At 41.2% G+C, this 17,668-nt stretch overlaps 1 long non-coding RNA gene across 1 annotated transcript in view; it reads left to right on the forward strand.

Moving 5' to 3' along the window:
- Window positions 1-3,794: 3,794 nt before the first annotated feature.
- The window catches only part of LOC106991766 (uncharacterized), a 44,576-nt gene continuing 30,702 nt past the window's right edge, over window positions 3,795-17,668 (forward strand). Inside the window, exon 1 of the long non-coding RNA XR_001436509.4 lies at window positions 3,795-3,859. This is a non-coding gene — a long non-coding RNA (uncharacterized LOC106991766). The remainder of the gene's footprint in view (window positions 3,860-17,668) is intronic.

Genomic DNA, 17,668 nt, shown 5'->3' on the forward strand with positions numbered 1-17,668 from the left:
GTTGATGGTGTACTTTCTTAATCAATATCTGGCTTTCCACCCCTTTCCCTCTATTTTGTTTGAAAGGTTCGGGTTGGGAATTTTTTCCGGTTGCTCTGTAATTGCCCTGTTCCTTCCAAGTCTTACCTTTGTCTTGGAGACAGAGACACCAGCCACATGTAAAAATGGCAGTTGCTATAAACTAAAGCCTACTTAGAATGATATATTTGTGATACCAAACTCCTTAGAAAAGTTCACAGATGTACCATGTTCTATATTAGATAGAGGGATTGAGGCCAAGCCTCAACAGAAAAATCCCGCAACCTTTTGGTGCTGGAAATCTGAGTTCTAAGTCCACCAGACCCGCAGACGCCATGATAACATTTACAATAGCCAGGCACTGTAGTGAGTACTTGACAGTGAGTGCATTTTCTCATGGTATGTGAAGTAAGTGCTCTGATTACCCCAGTTTTACTGATGAGGGAACCGAATTCACTGGGAGAAAAAACACTGTGTGGCAGTGAGCGACAATTCTGTGATCCAGTTCCAGGAGTTCACTCATTAACTGCTCTCCATATGAGTGTGAAGTAGATAACCATCTAAGTAAACCTGGAGTGCACAAATCTCATATGCAAGTAGCTGGCTGGTGAGATGCACTTTACACAGAGGCAAAGCCTGGCTGCAGTGGCAAAGAGCTAAATTTATGCAAAGTCAAATTGCAGAAGCATTCTCTGGTCCAGAAGAACCCAACTCATGCCACCTCATGACCTGTTATAACATTGAACCACACCTGAGTTTTAACCTCTCTGACAATAGAAACATATCTGACATTTCCTCTAAACTTTTGCAAACCATACTCCACCCTGCTGCCACATTTTGAGATCCTTACAACCGAAGCAACTTAGCAGCAGCAGCAGCAGCAGCCCTATCTCTTGGAAAAGAAAATGGCAACCCACTCCAGTATCCTTGCCTGGAAAATTTCATGGATGAAGGAGCCTGGCAAGCTACAGTCCGTGGGGTCGCAAAGAGTTGGACACGACTGAGTGACTTCATTTCACTTTAAGGGTATCTCATCTTTTAGAAATGTCTCCTGCACCTGAACAATCTGTGTTTGATAGAGTTATTGAAAGATCTCACATCTCATTTGAAATTCTGTCTCTGCGACAAACTGTGTGAAATGTCCCAGGGAGTGGGAGTTGTGTTCTGTGACCGGTAGTTAACTTACTAAGCGGCAGGCAAAGTGCTGCTTCTTGTATGCTGACTTTGGAGCAAATGCCACAGGCCTTAATTGCAGGTTCCAAGCAGTTGAGATTCTATACTAGGATTGCTGGAGGCAGGGCTTTCCCCTTTTCCAGACCCAGGTTACCCCCTCCCCCACCCTGGCCTTACCAAGCCTGCTGCACCCAAGCCACAGAGAGCTCACAAAGCCCAAGTGTCTGCTGTGCTGACTCACGCAGCCCTTCTACAGCCAGGCCAGGACCATCCAGAAGGGCCTAAGGGGGGCCCTCTTCTTTTGGCCATCTCCGATAGGAGCAGGGAACAGCTAGGGCAGGGCCAGGCTTTAAAACTTTGTGACCAACCAGAGGAAAACGAAAATGAAAGGGCTGACTGCACAGTCAGAGAATTCTGAACAGCAGTGAGGATTCACCCTTCAGTCTTTTTCTTTGCTTGTTTCATATCCATATGTTTTAAGTAAAACTCACATACCATAAAGTTAGCCATTTTAAGGTGAACAATAGGGTGACATCTTAGTCCATACAGAACACTGTGCAACCCCTACTTCTATACAGTTCTGAAACCTTTCCTTCACCCCAAAAGAAGACTTGTTCCACACTCTCCAAGTCTCCCTCATGCCAGCCCCTGGCAACCTCCAATCTGCTTTCTGTCTCTATGGATCTACCTATGCAGGATATTTCACACAAACAGAATCCTACAAGATGTGACCTGCTGTCCACACAGACCTTCTGTGTCTGGCTTCCTCCTCTCAGCACAGTGATTTCGACGGCCACCCATGCTGTGGTATGTCGCAGTACTTCACTTCTTTTTAATGCCAAATAATATACCATTGTATAAATATACCACAATTGCTTTCTCTATTCCTCTGTTGTTTCCACCTTTTGACTATTGTGAATTGTGTTGCTATGAACACTTGTGTGTAAGAAATTGAGTGTGTGCGTGCTCACTCACATCTGACTCTGCTGCGACCCCAAGGACTATAGTCCGCCAGGCTCCTCTGCCCATAGGATTTTCCAGGCAAGAATACTGGAGCGGGTTGCCATTTCCTCCCCCAGGGGCTCTCCCCAACCCAGGGATCAAACCCACGTCTCCTGCTTGGCAGGAGGATTCTTTACCACTGAACCACCTGAGAAGTCCCAAATAATTGAGTCTGGTCTTCAATTTATTTGGGTTTATACCTAGGAGAGGAATGGGTAGATTGTATGGCAATCCTACATTTAACTCTTTGCAGAACCACCAAACTGTTTTCCACAGCAGATGCACCATTTATGTTTCCACAAGCAATGCTCATATCACCCATATTCTTTTACTTTTTCACCCTTTAAACTTAACATGTACTCATTTGTTCCTTTCCTGCTCCCTACTTGCAAGAAAGCCCAGTTCCCACTGACTTCCCTTTCTTTCCCAGGGCGGGGGTAGAGGATGGGAGAAGCTGCACCTCTAGTAGAAAGATGATCCCCCCATAAACCGGGGCAGCAGGAGCCCCTCTGGCTTTATGCTTTGCCTCTGCCCTTACCTCTTCAACAAACAGAATTCTGTGACCAGAAACAGAGGAGGGCAGGCTTCCATCTCCCTGTGGCACACCCACCACAGCCATTTATGTTATCCCATAAAACGACCTTCCCAGCGCCCTCCAACACTTCCCTCCTTACACAGAATATTCTATTAAACTGTCTTAAACAGCCAAAACTGAGAACAGAAAGGAAGCAGCTCCGTGTGGAAACTGCCAACCTTGGCTCAGCTCTGCAGGCGAGTGTTTTAACTCTCAGCTCAAGCTTAAGATCTCCGAAGACACAACCCCGAGCCTTGTGCTGCCCATCCCCCCTGCTAAAGGGCCTGCCTGTCTGAGCTTGTCTGGGCCTGGCTGGGCGCAGACATGAATGGAAAGGAAGAGCTTCCCTCTCCACCCCCTCTCACCGGGGTTACTGCTGGTCACAGAGCTATTTACATTTACAACAGCCCAACAGCGCCTGATCAGGCGGGAGCCAATCAGCAGCCCCCAAGCTTGTCTGACTCCGTCTGCGCCAATCAGGAGGTGCTATCCTTATAACCTCTCTCTCTTTGAATCACACAGGGCGGTTGTCGCCTGTTTTGGGGAGGGGAGCCTGACTCAAGAGTTCAGGCTTTCTCTAGACCTCAGTTTGCCATTCACTGGAATGGGGAAAATACTGAAACAACACTCAGCTGGGGAGACAGCTGCACATAGAATTCTAGGAGAGTGTTATAAACGAATGGAGAACACGGTGTCTTCCTTCCCAGCACAGATCCTGTGCCTCTGTGCTTCGAAAAATTGTATTGAGAGAGTTTCTCTTCCCTCACTGCCACCCCCTCTCTGACTCAGGATTATCAATATGGGCTCTTCATCCATGATTGTCTTGCAGGCGGTGCGACGTTGCTGACCACAACAGGCCAGTAGGCAGAGCTAACTTTTATTCTCACCAACAATAGTGCAAACACCTGTCAGTAAAAGGCAAAGAGCAAAGGATCAGCAAAACAGGCTGAAGACTGGATAGTCACAGGGTAGAGCAGAAGCAAGAACGTGTTTGGGAGTGTTCAGGGCTGATGTAACCGGAACATGCAGGACTTGGAGTGCAACGTGGCGAGAGGCCTTGAAAGCCAGCCTGGAGCGTTTAAACATGCTTCGGTGAGTGACACAGAGCCCCGGGAGCCACCAGCTATTTTCAAGCAGGAGAAGGAAATAATCTCCGTTCTTCCAGAAGTTATCTCTGATGATTCAGAAAGTTAACATAAAGAGCAGATCAAGGATCACATTGGGGCTGGAAGATCAGATAGATAGGAGGTCATGAGACCTAAACACTAGGATAGTAATGGCCAAATGGAAAGGACGGGCACTGGGTTGAGAGGTCTTTTGGAGTCAAATCGATAGCACTTAATTGATTGGATGCTTCCCGGGTAGCACTAGTGGTAAATAATGATCCTGCCAAGGCAGGAGACGGAAGAGACACAGGTTTGATCCTTGGGTTGGGAAGATCCCCTGGAGGAGGGCATGGCAACTCACTCCAGTGTTCTTGCCTTTAGAATCCCATGGACAGAGGAACCTGGTGGGCTATAGCCCATGGGGTCACAAAGAATCGGACACGACTGAAGCAGCTTAGCACGCATGAGAGATGACCTGGGAGAGTAGTCAGAAATGACTTTGAGGTTTCACTCCTGTTTCACTGGAAAGGAAGCACCTGCACTAACTGAAATAGGTGGTTTAAAAAAGAGAGAGAAGCAGATTTTGGAAAGAGAATAGGAGTTCAACTTTTAATATGTGGAGTTGAAATTACAAGAATATCTATGTGGAAAAAGTACCTAGTAGACTGTAGGGAATAGGGATCTTAGTGCTAGGAAGAAAAATAAAAATGAGCTCCAAGGGATTTATACTGAAACTAGGAAGAAAACTGATCACCTGGGAAGGGACTGCACAGTAAGCAGATTCAGCAACAGAATCTTGGGAAATACTGACACTTAACAGGAAGAAAGAGGACACAGAGTTAGCAAAACCTAGACTAACAAGTATGAGATATGAGGGAAAACAAGCAAGCAAACTAGAACAGCATATGAGAAGTAAAATATTAATTCCAGGAAGAGGGAGCAGGACATTGCAAAAACCAGATATCTGACAAAAGGACATTGGTTAAATAAATTATGAAACGTTTATTTAATAGACTATTATGCAGAAATTAAGATTATCTTGTAAAATTGTTGCCATCAGAAGATGTTTAATAAATCTTGTTAAGAGAAGCATTCCTTTTTAAAAATAGTATGTACAAAATTATTTTTTAAAATTACATATATGACTGCAAATGGGCATGAGGGAAATTTTAGGGGGAGGGAACTGTTCTATATGCTGATTGAGGCAGTATTAACACAACTGTATACAACTGCCAAACATCCTCAAACCATAATGCCTTAGAAAAGGAGAAGTGGCTGGCGATGGTGTCTATTTCATAGAGTTATTCTGGGAATTAAGTGGCATGGTGCCTGGAACATAAGAAGGGCTTGGTCAGTGGCGAAGGAAAGGGTAATGGTAAAGAAGGAAAAACTTCTTCCTCTTTCCTTTCTAGGTTTGTCTGTTGTTCTAAGAATTAAGTTGACATGGGACAGATTAACAAGAGATAATAAAATTCAACTGCATACCTATAGGGGCCCTATAAGAAAAATGAGATCCAAAGACAGCTGTTACAGGTCTTGGGAGAAGTAAGCCACTCCTCACCGGATTTGTCCAACCTCTAGTATGGGGTGTGATAATGGATGAGCTTACCTCTTTGATTCCACCTAATTCTTAAAAAATATTTAACTTTAAAAAAAAGTCTTTATTGAATTTATTACAATATTGTTTCTGTTTTTATGTTTTGGTTTTTTGGCTGGGAGGCATGTGGGATCTTAGCTCCCCGACCAGAGATTGAACCCTCATTCCCTGCATTGAAAGGTGAAGTCTTAACTACTAGACAGGCAGGGAAGTCCCAGGTTCCACCTAATTTTAAGACTCTATGATTTTAAGTATATGAAAGCCCTTTCTCAAGGTGATAGAAGTTAAATTTTGTTGTTTTCAGTCTGTGGAATGGATGTCCACCTTGCCTCTTTTGATTGTCTGAGCAATATCCCATCTCTTTATGGTTTTAAGCACATCTATTTAAATTATCTTTATGACCTGGAATAGAGGAGCTTAAAATGGTAATGTCTGGCTGATAACAACTAACTGGATTTCAAAGTAGGCCTCTGGTAGAAATTTTATTATTATTGTATTTTACTGAAGTATAGTTGATTTACAATATTACATTAGTTTCAGGGAGACTGACTAAACTGAACTGAACTGATACAGCATAGTGATTCAGTTTTTTTTTTTAACAGATTATACTCCATTAAAAGTTATCATAAGATAATGGCTATAATTCCCTGTGCTATATAATATATCCGTTTCTCTATTTTATATACAGTAGTTGATGTCTCTTAGCTCCATACCCCTAATTTTCCACTCTCCCTTTCCCTATCCCCTTTGGAAACTACTAGTTTGTTTTCCGCGAGTCTGTTTTGCCTATACATTCATTTCTGTTATTTTTTATTTATTTGTGTTATTTAGATCATACATAAGTGATATCATACAGTATTTGTCTTTCTCTGTCTGCCTTATTTTACTAAGCATAATATTCTCTAGGTCCATCTATGGTGTCACAAATGGCAAAATTTCATTTTCTCTTAATGTCTGAGTGAAGTTCCATTGTGGGATTTCCCAGATGGCTCAGTGGTAAAGAATCTGCCTGCCAATGCAGGAGACACAGGAGGCATGGGTTCAGTCCCTGGGTCGGGAAGATCCCCTGGAGAAAGGAATGGCAACCCACTCCAGTATTCTTTTTTTTTTTAATTTTTACTTTACAATACTGTATTGGTTTTGCCATACATTGACATGAATCCACCACGGGTGTACATGCATTCCTAAACATGAACCCCCCTCCCACCTCCCTCCCCAAAACATTTCTCTGGGTCATCCCTGTGCACCAGCCCCAAGCATGCTGTATCCTGCATCAGACATAGACTGGCGATTCGTTTCTTACATGATAGTATGCATGTTTCAATGTCATTCTCCCAAATCATCCCACCCTCTCCCTCTTCCTCTGAGTCCAAAAGTCCGCTCTACACATCTGTGTCTCTTTTGCTGTCTCACATACAGGGTCATCATTGCCATCTTTCTAAATTCCATATATATGTGTTAGTATACTGTATTGGTGTTTTTCTTTCTGGCTTACTTCACTCTGTGTAATCGGCTCCAGTTTCATCCATCTCAGAACTGATTCAAATGTATTCTTTTTCCACTCCAGTATTCTTGACTGGAAAATCCCATGGACAGAGGAGCCTCACAGGGTCACAAAGAGCTGGACATGACGGAGCACACACGCATACAAAATTCCCGTGTGTGTGTGTGTGCGTGCGCATGTGCACGCGCGTGTGCAGGCCACATCTTCTTCGTCCACCTGTCTGTTGAGGGGCATTTGGGTTACTTCCATATCTTGGCTGTTGTAAATAGTGCTGCTATGAACATTCAGGTGCATGTATTTGATTATTTGGCTTTAATATGGGTGCACATTATATTTTATTATCTGTATCACTCATTTTGGCATGCTGCAATATAATGGAGAAATTATTAGATGAGGAGTTAATAGGTCCTAGTTTCAGGTGAAACTAAATGCATGACTTTGAGAAAGGCATTAAATGCAGGAGCTTTCAACATGTGATCCATATACACCTGGAGATCCCCCAAGAAGCTCTCAGGGATCTTTGAGACCGCAATGAACTTCATGATAATATTAAACCTTTGTTTGTCTTTTTTCACCATCATGTTGACATTTGTACCAAGTAATGGAAACTTTTTGCACCTTGACAGGAATCAAGGCAGCAGCACCAAAATATACTAGAGTCATTGTATTTCTGTCACCCACTTGGAGGGAGTTCAGTTTCACTTAAAACTGTTCTTGATTAGGAAGTAAAATTTATTAATTATACTAAATCTTGACAGCTGAGAACATATCTTTTAAAAGTTTTGTGTTAAAAACAGGACGTATGCATAGAGCACTTCTGCTAACTATCACAAAATGATGATATAATCTTAAGAAAAAGCATTACTATAAACATTTGAGTTGTGAGTTAAATTAAGCACTTTTTTCTAATCATTTTTTTCATATAAGATCATTTTTACTTAAAGGAATGACAGGCAAACTATAGACATTCAGACAGATGTTATTTAGAACATTAGTGATTGTTTTCATCAATGAAAACATCAGCTTGTTTTCATTAGTGAAATCTAGGAAAAAACTGCCAGTATATGTTCTCATGATAAAATTTGAGCTTTCAAGGAAAAGTTAGAAGTTAGAAAAACTTGCATGTGGCATTGAGTTGGACAACTCCCCTCAAATTACAGACTCCTCTGATGAAATCAGTGGTATTATTAATGATGGTGATTTTTTAATATTGTAGAATGAAACGTGTGAACATTTTGGAAGATTTGCGTAACGTTGTGAGCCAGTGTTTTCAAAATGAACAAAGAGCATTACAAAATCATGCATGGATAAAAGGTGCATTTGAAATGCAAGAGAGATCAATGGATTCTAATAAAAACAAAAAGTTCATTGATGTGGTTTCATATTCCGCACTGCAACTAACCTTTAAGTTGCTTGTTATTTTCCATAAAAATTTGTTATGTTATCTGTTTATGTGAACATGTAATAGATTACTTTTGACTAGACGGACCTTTGTTGGCAAAGTAATGTCTCTGCTTTTGAATATACTATCTAGGTTGGTCATAACTTTTCTTCCAAGGAGCAAGCGTCTTTCAATTTCATGGCTGCAATCACCATCTGCAGTGATTTTGGAGCCCCCAAAATGAAGTCTGTCACTGTTTTCATTGTTTCCCCATCTATTTGCCATGAAGTGATGGGACCAGATGCCATGATCTTAGTTTTCTGAATGTTGAGTTTTACGCCGACTTTTTCACTCTCCTGTCACAAAGAGTTGGACACAACTGAGCAACTGAACTGAACTGAATAGGTTACTATCTTACAGGTTATTGATAGGTTGTTGTTTAGTCACTCAGTTGTGTCTGGCTCTTTGCAACCCAATGGACTGTAGCCCATTAGGCTCCTCTAGTAGAGAACCCATGGGATTCTCCAGGCAAAAATACTGGAGTGGGTTACTGTGCCCTTCTCCAGAGGATCTTCTCAACTCAGGGATCTAACCTGCGTCTCCTGAATTGGCAGGCCACCAGGGAAGCCCTAATGATAGGTTATGCGGGTTTATTATATGAAGCCCATATAAACAAACCCTCTTCAGAGTCCTCTGCTTTTTAGTAACAGCTCTATTGAGATATAATTCACATGCCATAAAATTCAGCTATTTAAAGTGTATAGTTCCCTGGTGTTTAGTATATTCACAGGATTGTGTAACCATCATCACAATCAATTTTAGCAGAGCCTCACTAAACAATTATTAGCAAACTGATTAATATAGCATAAACAATCTTGCCTATGTTCTCAGGCAGAAAGAAAAGTTACTTTTTTGGAAGTCACTGCCCCATTCCCAGCCACTTTTTGCTGTCAACTTGCTAAACTTGCAATTAGTTAGACTCATAGCCTTTTTTTCCCCACCTGAACTGTTAAGCAAAAGCTTCTACATGCTGTTTGTAAAATTAATATTTTGAATATAAGCATGGTAAATTTCATCTTTTGTTAATCTTAACTTTGCAACCCTTTGAGTTCTTTGAATCCCCAATTCATTCCTCTAAGATATTAAATATCTCTTCCAGCTTTGCTTAAATGAAAATAGGATAAGTATGCCTTCTCTGTCACAGATAAGAGGGTTGTCTAGGTCAGAGCCAAGGACAGTGCAAAATGTTTTGAACTAATCTAAAAGGAGAGAGTCTTCTCCCCTGAGTACCATGCAATGAACAGATAAGCTCACCTGACCTACCAGGGTCACTTAACTGTGTCCTCCAAAGAGTTCTCTCGTTTATATCATGGGCCAGCCTTAGAACCAGAGCCAGTAGATAGCCAGTGAAAGGGAAAGAAAAAATATTCTATAATTTGGTAGCTTAAGGATAATGTTCTCTGTAAAAATAACCAAAGCTAATAGGGCTTCTGCCTTTTATCCCTGGTGAGGGCAACACAGTAAGATGAAAGGGTAACAGAAATAGTCTGTTACCCAAGTGTTAACAACTTGGCAAGTGTTGGTATCTGCTAAAAGCAGATGTACCCTGAGGCCATCCCTGTCTCTAAAGAAGGAGAATCTAAAGGAAGAAGGAGTAGAAGGTGCATTTAGAATCAAGGGTTTGGGAATCAAGATATTCAGTGAAATGTAAAGAAGAGGAAATACATTAGGAGAGATTATCTGAATCTCTTTGAGATTGGTAACATCAGTGGAAAGGCTTTAAACTGTCCCCGGAGAAGTTATCTACTGATAATGGACTAAAGGTGACCCAGGGTTCCTAACAAGATCCCAGAAGGGCAGATCCCAGACTCAACCAGTGTTTCCCTTTCTTCTGTCAGAACTTTGGTTTGTTGAGGTGGTGGAGGTACTGGGGAGAGGCTGGCGATTCATGAGATAAGACAGGGATTTGATAATAGATTGAAGGGGTGGGGAATGTTGCAATGGGCTCTGTTCACTTGAAAAGTCTTTTGTAGTTTCTTTGAATTTTGTTTTTATTTTAGACCTAAGTTGTACATAAAAGAGTCAAATAGTTTTATAAGTCTTGTTTTGAAAACAGCAGTATGCCATCCACCTCTCCTCACCGTTTTCTGTTCCACAGAAGTAACTATTTTCAACTCTTCTTTATTGAATTTATCAATATTGCTTCTTTTTTTTTTATGTTTTGGTTTTTTGGCTGTAAAGCAGGTGGGATCTTAGCTCCCCAACCAGGGACTGAACCCTCATCCCCAGTGGACTGCCAGGAAAGTCCCCATTTTCAACTCTTTTTAGCTGACTCTTTTGGCATTTACTTCTGTATCTCTAAATGACAGGCTTATGTGGCTATCTGTTGGTATACAGATTTCACATGCATTATTTATTGACTTCCCTCCACGAAAGATGAGACTACCACCTTCGTTATCATTATTACCACCACCACCACATTCTCATGGGCTGAGCAGGCTTCACCTTCCCTGTCCTCTCCAAATGGCTGTGTTCTGATATTTGGTTAAAACAACATTCAGTGTTTGTATTGCTATGACTATGTAAATATTGCTCACATATAAGCCATGCAATATGCCCATGATATCTTTCTTGCACAACCTTTTGTTTTCTCTGGCCCTCCTGATGACATTTTTTTCATTTAGTTTTCTATGTACTTAATCATCAGTTCAACCCAAACTCCCCATTAATTGTCTACATCTCTTCTCAATAAATTTGGTCATGTTAGGTATTCTCTCAGTTTCATCTTCTTGAATAAATCTCCCCTGGAGCCCTCTCATCTGCTCCAACCTAGACTGGTTACTCTTTAAGCTGGTGCAGAGCTCTTGTTCTGGGAATTCTCTTTGGCATCATCATAGAGAATCCCTTTTCTTCTTTTCTAGGTTGGATTCCCTGCTCCTGTAATCTGTGTGACCCTTTTTCTTGGTTTCTTCTTTTTCTGAAGAAACCCATTCTCTGTATTAATCTCATGAAGGAGTGTTCTTAAGATAGTCTCTTTGTCCTTATTTTCCAAAATTTCATGATGCTGTGCCTTGGTCTGGATCCATTTTCATTCAACATCAAGGACTTTGGTAGATTCTTCAATCTAGAAATCCTTGTCATTCAATTCTGATAAATTTTTTGATTGATTATTTCCTCCTCATCCACTCTTTATTCTCTCACTCTAGAGTCTCCAGAATTGATCCTTTATTAGAAAAAAAAATCATTCTCTTTTATTTTCCATGTCTTTTTCTTTTCCTTTTCTAGGCGGTTTCTGCAACTTCACCCTACAAACTTCTATTGCATTTTTTTAAGATCTTATGATACTTTAATTTCTAAAAGTTCTTTTGGAGTTTTCCTTTTTATTGCCTCTTATCTTGTTCTATGGATGCAATATTTTCATTTATTCCTTTAAAAATATTAACAATAATGTGAGGGAATATTTTCCTTCTCTTTGCATAGTCTCTTGTCCTCCAAGTATTTTCTTTTTCCTGGTTTTTTTTGGGGCAGATATGTTTCCACAGATAACTGATGATCCTTAGTTCTCTTTCTACATACAAGCGTAGGGCACCAAAGAGCCAATCAGAGGCTCTGAGCATGTGTTGGACACATTTGATTTCCAGTGGACATAAGCAGATCTCTGTGTTTCTGACTGGATTCTTTCTTTGAGTCATCCTCACTACCGTAGGGTTTTCCTTTTAGGCTATCAGCCTCCGCAAAGAAGCCCCCTTCAATTTCCTGCCTGAATAGTTCAGCTTGGCTGCCAGCATTTAGAAGCTGAAAGAGGAAAGAGGCTGACCTTCAATATGTAAATATTCTACTGAGCATGGGAATATTTTGTATAATATTGTGTGGTTTCTGTCTCCTGAATGGACCCAGATTGATATAATAACTCTTCCTTTAACTGAATCTGGTCAAGAGACTCTTCATTTTACCCTGTCCAATGAATAAACCTCCAGTGTTATGTGTTGAGTTGAGGTACCACCAAATCGAGAACCTTAGTGGCTTCTTGAGTGTAAATCACAATGCTTCTTGGTTCTCCCCAATGGCTGGCTTAAGCTTTAGCTTTCCAGGTTCTAAGACAGTGATCACTTTTACATCTGTTTTCCAGCTTCTGAACTCTTATTGTGGTCTTGTCTCTCTTCTTTATGTCCTTGTGAGATTCAGTTCAGTTCAGGTGCTCAGTTGTGTCCAACCCTTTGCGACCCCATGAACCGCAGCATGCCAGGCCTCCCTGTCCATCACCAACTCCCGGAGTCCACCGAAACCCATGTCCATTGAGTAGGTGATGCCATCCAACCATCTCATCCTCTGTCATCCCCTTTTCCTCCTGCCCTCAATCTTTCCCAGCATCAGGGTCTTTTCAAATGAGTCAGCTCTTCACAACAGATGGCCAAAGTATTGGAGTTTCAGCTTCAACATCAGTCCCTCCAATGAACACCCAGGACTGATCTCCTTTAGGATGGACTGGTTGGATCTCCTTGCAGTCCAAGGGACTCTCAAGAATCTTCTCCAACACCACAGTTCAAAAGCATCAATTCTTTGGTGCTCAGGTTTCTTTATAGTCCAACTCTCATATCAGTACATGACCACTGGAAAAACCATAGCCTTGACTAGATGGACCTTTGTTGGCAAAGTAATGTCTCTGCTTTTGAATATGCTATCTAGTTTGGTCATAACTTTCCTTCCAAGGAGTAAGCATCTTTTAATTTCATGGCTGCAATCACCATCTGCAGTGATTTTGGAGCCCCAAAAAATAAAGTCAGCCACTGTTTCCCCATCTATTTCCCATGAAGTGATGGGATGCTATGATCTTAGTTTTTCGAATGTTGACTTTAAGCCAACTTTTTCACTCTCCTCTTTCACTTTCATCAAGAGGCTTTTTAGTTCCTCTTCACTCTCTGCCATAAGGGTGGTATCATCTGCATATCTGAGGTTATTGATATTTCTCCTGGCAATCTTGATTCCAGCTTGTGCTTCTTCCAGCCCAGCATTTCTCATGATGTCCTCTGCATATAAGTTAAATAAGCAGGGTGACAATATACAGCCTTGACGTACTCCTTTTCCTATTTGGAACCAGTCTGTTGTTCCATGTCCAGTTCTAACTGTTGCTTCCTGACCTGCATATAGGTTTCTCAAGAGGCAGGTCAGGTGGTCTGTATTCCCATCTCTTGAAGAATTTTCCACAGTTTATTGTGACCCACACAGTCAAAGGCTTTGGCATAGTCAATAAAGCAGAAATAGATGTTTTTCTGGAACTCTGTTGCTTTTTTGATGATCCAGCGGATGTTGGCAATTTGATCTCTGGTTCCTCTGCCTTTTCTAAAACCAGCTTGATATGCCTCCTTTACTCTTATTTTACTAGGGTTTAGGGAGGGAGCAAATGCATGTATTCAAAATGTCTTCCTTATCTGGAAACTTTCCTGTAGTCTCTCAGAACCTATTTATCCCACATAGATTCATGGAGTGCCTCATACTACTTAAGCACTCGGGACGCGTCAGTGAACAAAACAGAATATCCTTGTACTTATAGAATTTACACTTGTGTGCTTGTAGGTATATCTGTGTGTGTGTAAGGAGAGATAATAAAAATAAACCTAAATCCATAGAGTATATATTAGGTATTATATAGGTAAGGTAGAATATGCATCAGGAGGAGAGAGTATGGAGAAAATGGAGCCCTCCTACACTGTTGGTAGGAATGTAAACGGGTATAGTCACTATGGAGAACAGTATGGGGGGTCCTTTAAAAAACTAAAACTAGAATTACTATATGATCCGGAAATTCTACTTGTGGGCATATATCTGGAAAAGACAAAAACTAATTCAAACAAATACCTGCACCCCAATGTTCATAGCAACACTATTTACAACAGCTTAAACATGGAAGCAATGTAAGCGTTCATTGATGGATGAATAGGACCAAGAAAATGTGGTATGTGTACACAGTGGAATATTACTCAGCCTTAAAAAGAATTAAAACCTGCCATTTGCAGCAATATGAGTTACACTCAGAGATTATCATACTAAAAATGAAGTCATTCAAATATATGATATAACTTATATGTGGAATCTAAACAAATGATACAAATGAACTTATTTTTAAAACAAATTAGACTCAGACATAGAAAACAAACTTATGGTAACCAAAGGAGAAAGGAGGAGAGGGATAAATTAGGAGAATGGGATTAACAGATACATCGGAGAAGGCAATGGCACCCCACTCCAGTACTCTTGCCTGGAAAATCCCATGGAAGGAGGAACCTGGAAGGCTGCAGTCCATGGGGTCGCTGAGGGTCGGACACGACTGAGCGACTTCACTTTTACTTTTCACTTTCATGCATTGGAGAAGGAAATGGCAACCCACTCCAGTGTTCTTGCCTGGAGAATCCCAGGGATGGGGGAGCCTGGTGGGCTGCCGTCTATGGGGTCACACAGTCGGACACAACTGAAGTGACTTAGCAGCACCACTATACAGAAAATAGATAGGACCTACTATATAATGCAGGGGACTATATTCAATATCTTTTAATAATCTATAATGGAAAAGAATTTGGAGAACATATATAAATATGAACCACTTTGCTGTATACCTCAAACTAACACAATACTGTAGATCAACTATACTTCGATTTAAAGAAAGTGCAGCAGGAATCAGTAGTAATTGGCAGGGGGGAAGGTTGCAGTATTTATTGATAATAAAATGATCAGTGTAGGTCTTATCAAGAAAGTAAAATTTGAGCAAAGACTTGAAGGAATTGGAATCATAAATATGTATATTTCTTGTTGGATGGATTTCCACATGTTTTCCACAAGTTTAGCCTCTGTTTATCCTTAGCTTAAAGGGAGACCAAAGTCTTCTCTTTATTTTGCACCCTCACTGTACTTGGCTTATAACAACTCTTCAGAGAACCCATCCTCACTAGCTGCCTATATGCCTGGAGAGATATTTGAACTTAGGGGCTAACCAGCCATATTCTTTTGGGTAAAACACAATTCCTGAGTCTCAGTTTTTCCATTTGTATGTGGGAATGATGGTGAATCACTCGGCCTCATTCTCTACCTGCAAGCTAGTACCTATTTCTTCTAAGGTTAGAAAAATAAAAGCACAATAAAAATTATGTGATGAGCATGACATCTTTGATGACAAGAGAGACACAACTCACATTTTTTTTGGCAGGGAGAAAATACTGAACTTATCTTGGACTTTAGATTTACTAGGGGCTTCCATGATAGCTCAGTTGGTAAAGAATCCACCTGCAATGCAGGAGACCCCAGTTCAATTCCTGGGTCAGGAAGATCCACTGGAGGATGGATAGCCTACCCACTCCAGTATTCTTGGGCTCCCCTTGTGGCTCAGCTGGTAAAGAATCTGTCTGCAATGCAGGAGACTTGGGTTCAATTCCTAGGATGGGAAGATCCCCTGGAGACGGGAAAGGCTATTCACTCCAGTATTCCGGCCTGGAGAATTCCATGAACTGCATAGTCCATGGGGTCATAAAGAGTTGGACACAACAGAGGGGCTCTCACTTCACTTAGATTTACTCTGGGGTATACTGACGTAAGCTGGTTTGACCCTGCCAATCCCACTCAGCCACCCCTCAAGCTCCCACCCACAGTTTTGCGGCTGACTTCATGATCAATTGGCCAAGCAATATTCTTCCATCCAGGGTCACAATCAAAGGAACTAACTTTGAGTGCTTACATGCCCAGTACCATGCTGGTGCTTTGCCTGTTGATATTCACAACAGTCTGATGAGACATAAGTTTCTAGCCCTAATTTCAAGTAAGGAAACTGAATGGTAGAGTTTTTGAAATGTGAGCAAATTAACAAGAAAATAAAAACCCCATTTTATTTAGTAGGTATATTACTATGGGTTCTTCCGAGAAAGAACCAAAGAGACTTTTACCTACCCATCTCGCCATCTATTGACTGATGAACAAATGGATAGGTTTACTATAAGGAATTGTTTTACATGATGATGGAGGCTGAGAAGCAAACACCTGCAGAAGTTATTATCTATGCAAGCTAGACACCTGGAAGAGTGGGTGGTACAGTGCCAGTGTTCCATAGAACATTCTGAACTGCAACTCCAGGAGGCTGTCTTCTCAGGCTGTTGTGAGTGTCAACAGGTGAAGCACCAGTATGCTATTCACTCATGTTGATATATCTGTAGTCATTATGTATTATATATGAGTAATATTTCCTGACGGCTCAGTGGTAAAGAATCCACCTGCCAATTCATGAGACACGGGTTCTCTCCATGGTTCGGGAAGACCCTCTGGAGAAGGAAATGGCAACCCACTCCAGTATTCTTGCCTAGGAAATCCTATGGACAGAGGAACCTGGTGGGCTATGGGGTTGCAAAGAGTCAGACACAACTGAATGACTAAACAACAACAAGTGACTGATATTAATATAATACATGCAACATAGATATAATATTATAGCTATTCATTATTGATAAATCTATAGTTATTCATCCATTCTGATACTGATGGACATTTGTTATCAACTTTTTGCTATTAATATTTACATCTGTCTCCTTGTAAACATGAGCAAGATTTACTCTAGAATTGGAAGTTTTGGGTCACAAGATTGGGTCACCAGCATCTTTGACTTTATTCAGTTCAGTTCAGTTGCTCAGTTGTGTCCAACTCTTTGTGACCCCGGACTACGCACACCAGGCTTCCTTGTCCATCACCAACTTCCAGAGCTTGTTCAAACTCATGTCCATCAAGTCAGTGATGCCATCCAACCATCTCATCCTCTGTCGTCCCCTTCTCCTTCTGCCTTCAATCTTTCCCAGCATCAGGGTCTTTTCCAAGGAGTCAGTTCTTCGCATCAGGTAGCCAAAGTATTGGAGCTTCAGCTTCCAATGAATATTTAGGACTGATTTCCCTTAGGATTGACTAGTTTGATCTCCTTGCAATCCAAGGGACTCTCAAGTGTCTTCTCCAAAGCATCAATTCTTCGGCACTCAGCTTTCTTTATAGTCCAACTCTCACATCCATACATGACCACTGGAAAAACCATAGTTTTGACTAGACGGACCTTTGTTGGCAAAGTAATATCTCTGCTTTTGAATATGCTGTCTAGGTTGGTCATAGCTTTTCTTCCAAGGAGTAAGCGTCTTTTAATTTCATGACTACAGTCACCATCTGCAGTGATTTTGGAGCCCCCAAGATAAAGTCTGACACTGTTTCCATTGTTTCCCCATCTATTTGCCATGAAGTGATGGGACCAGATGCCATGATCTTAATTTCCTGAATGTTGAGTTTTAAGCCAACTTTT

This window comes from Ovis aries, chromosome 22 (genome assembly GCF_016772045.2).
Source record: "Ovis aries strain OAR_USU_Benz2616 breed Rambouillet chromosome 22, ARS-UI_Ramb_v3.0, whole genome shotgun sequence".
Taxonomy (NCBI): Eukaryota; Metazoa; Chordata; class Mammalia; order Artiodactyla; family Bovidae; genus Ovis; species Ovis aries.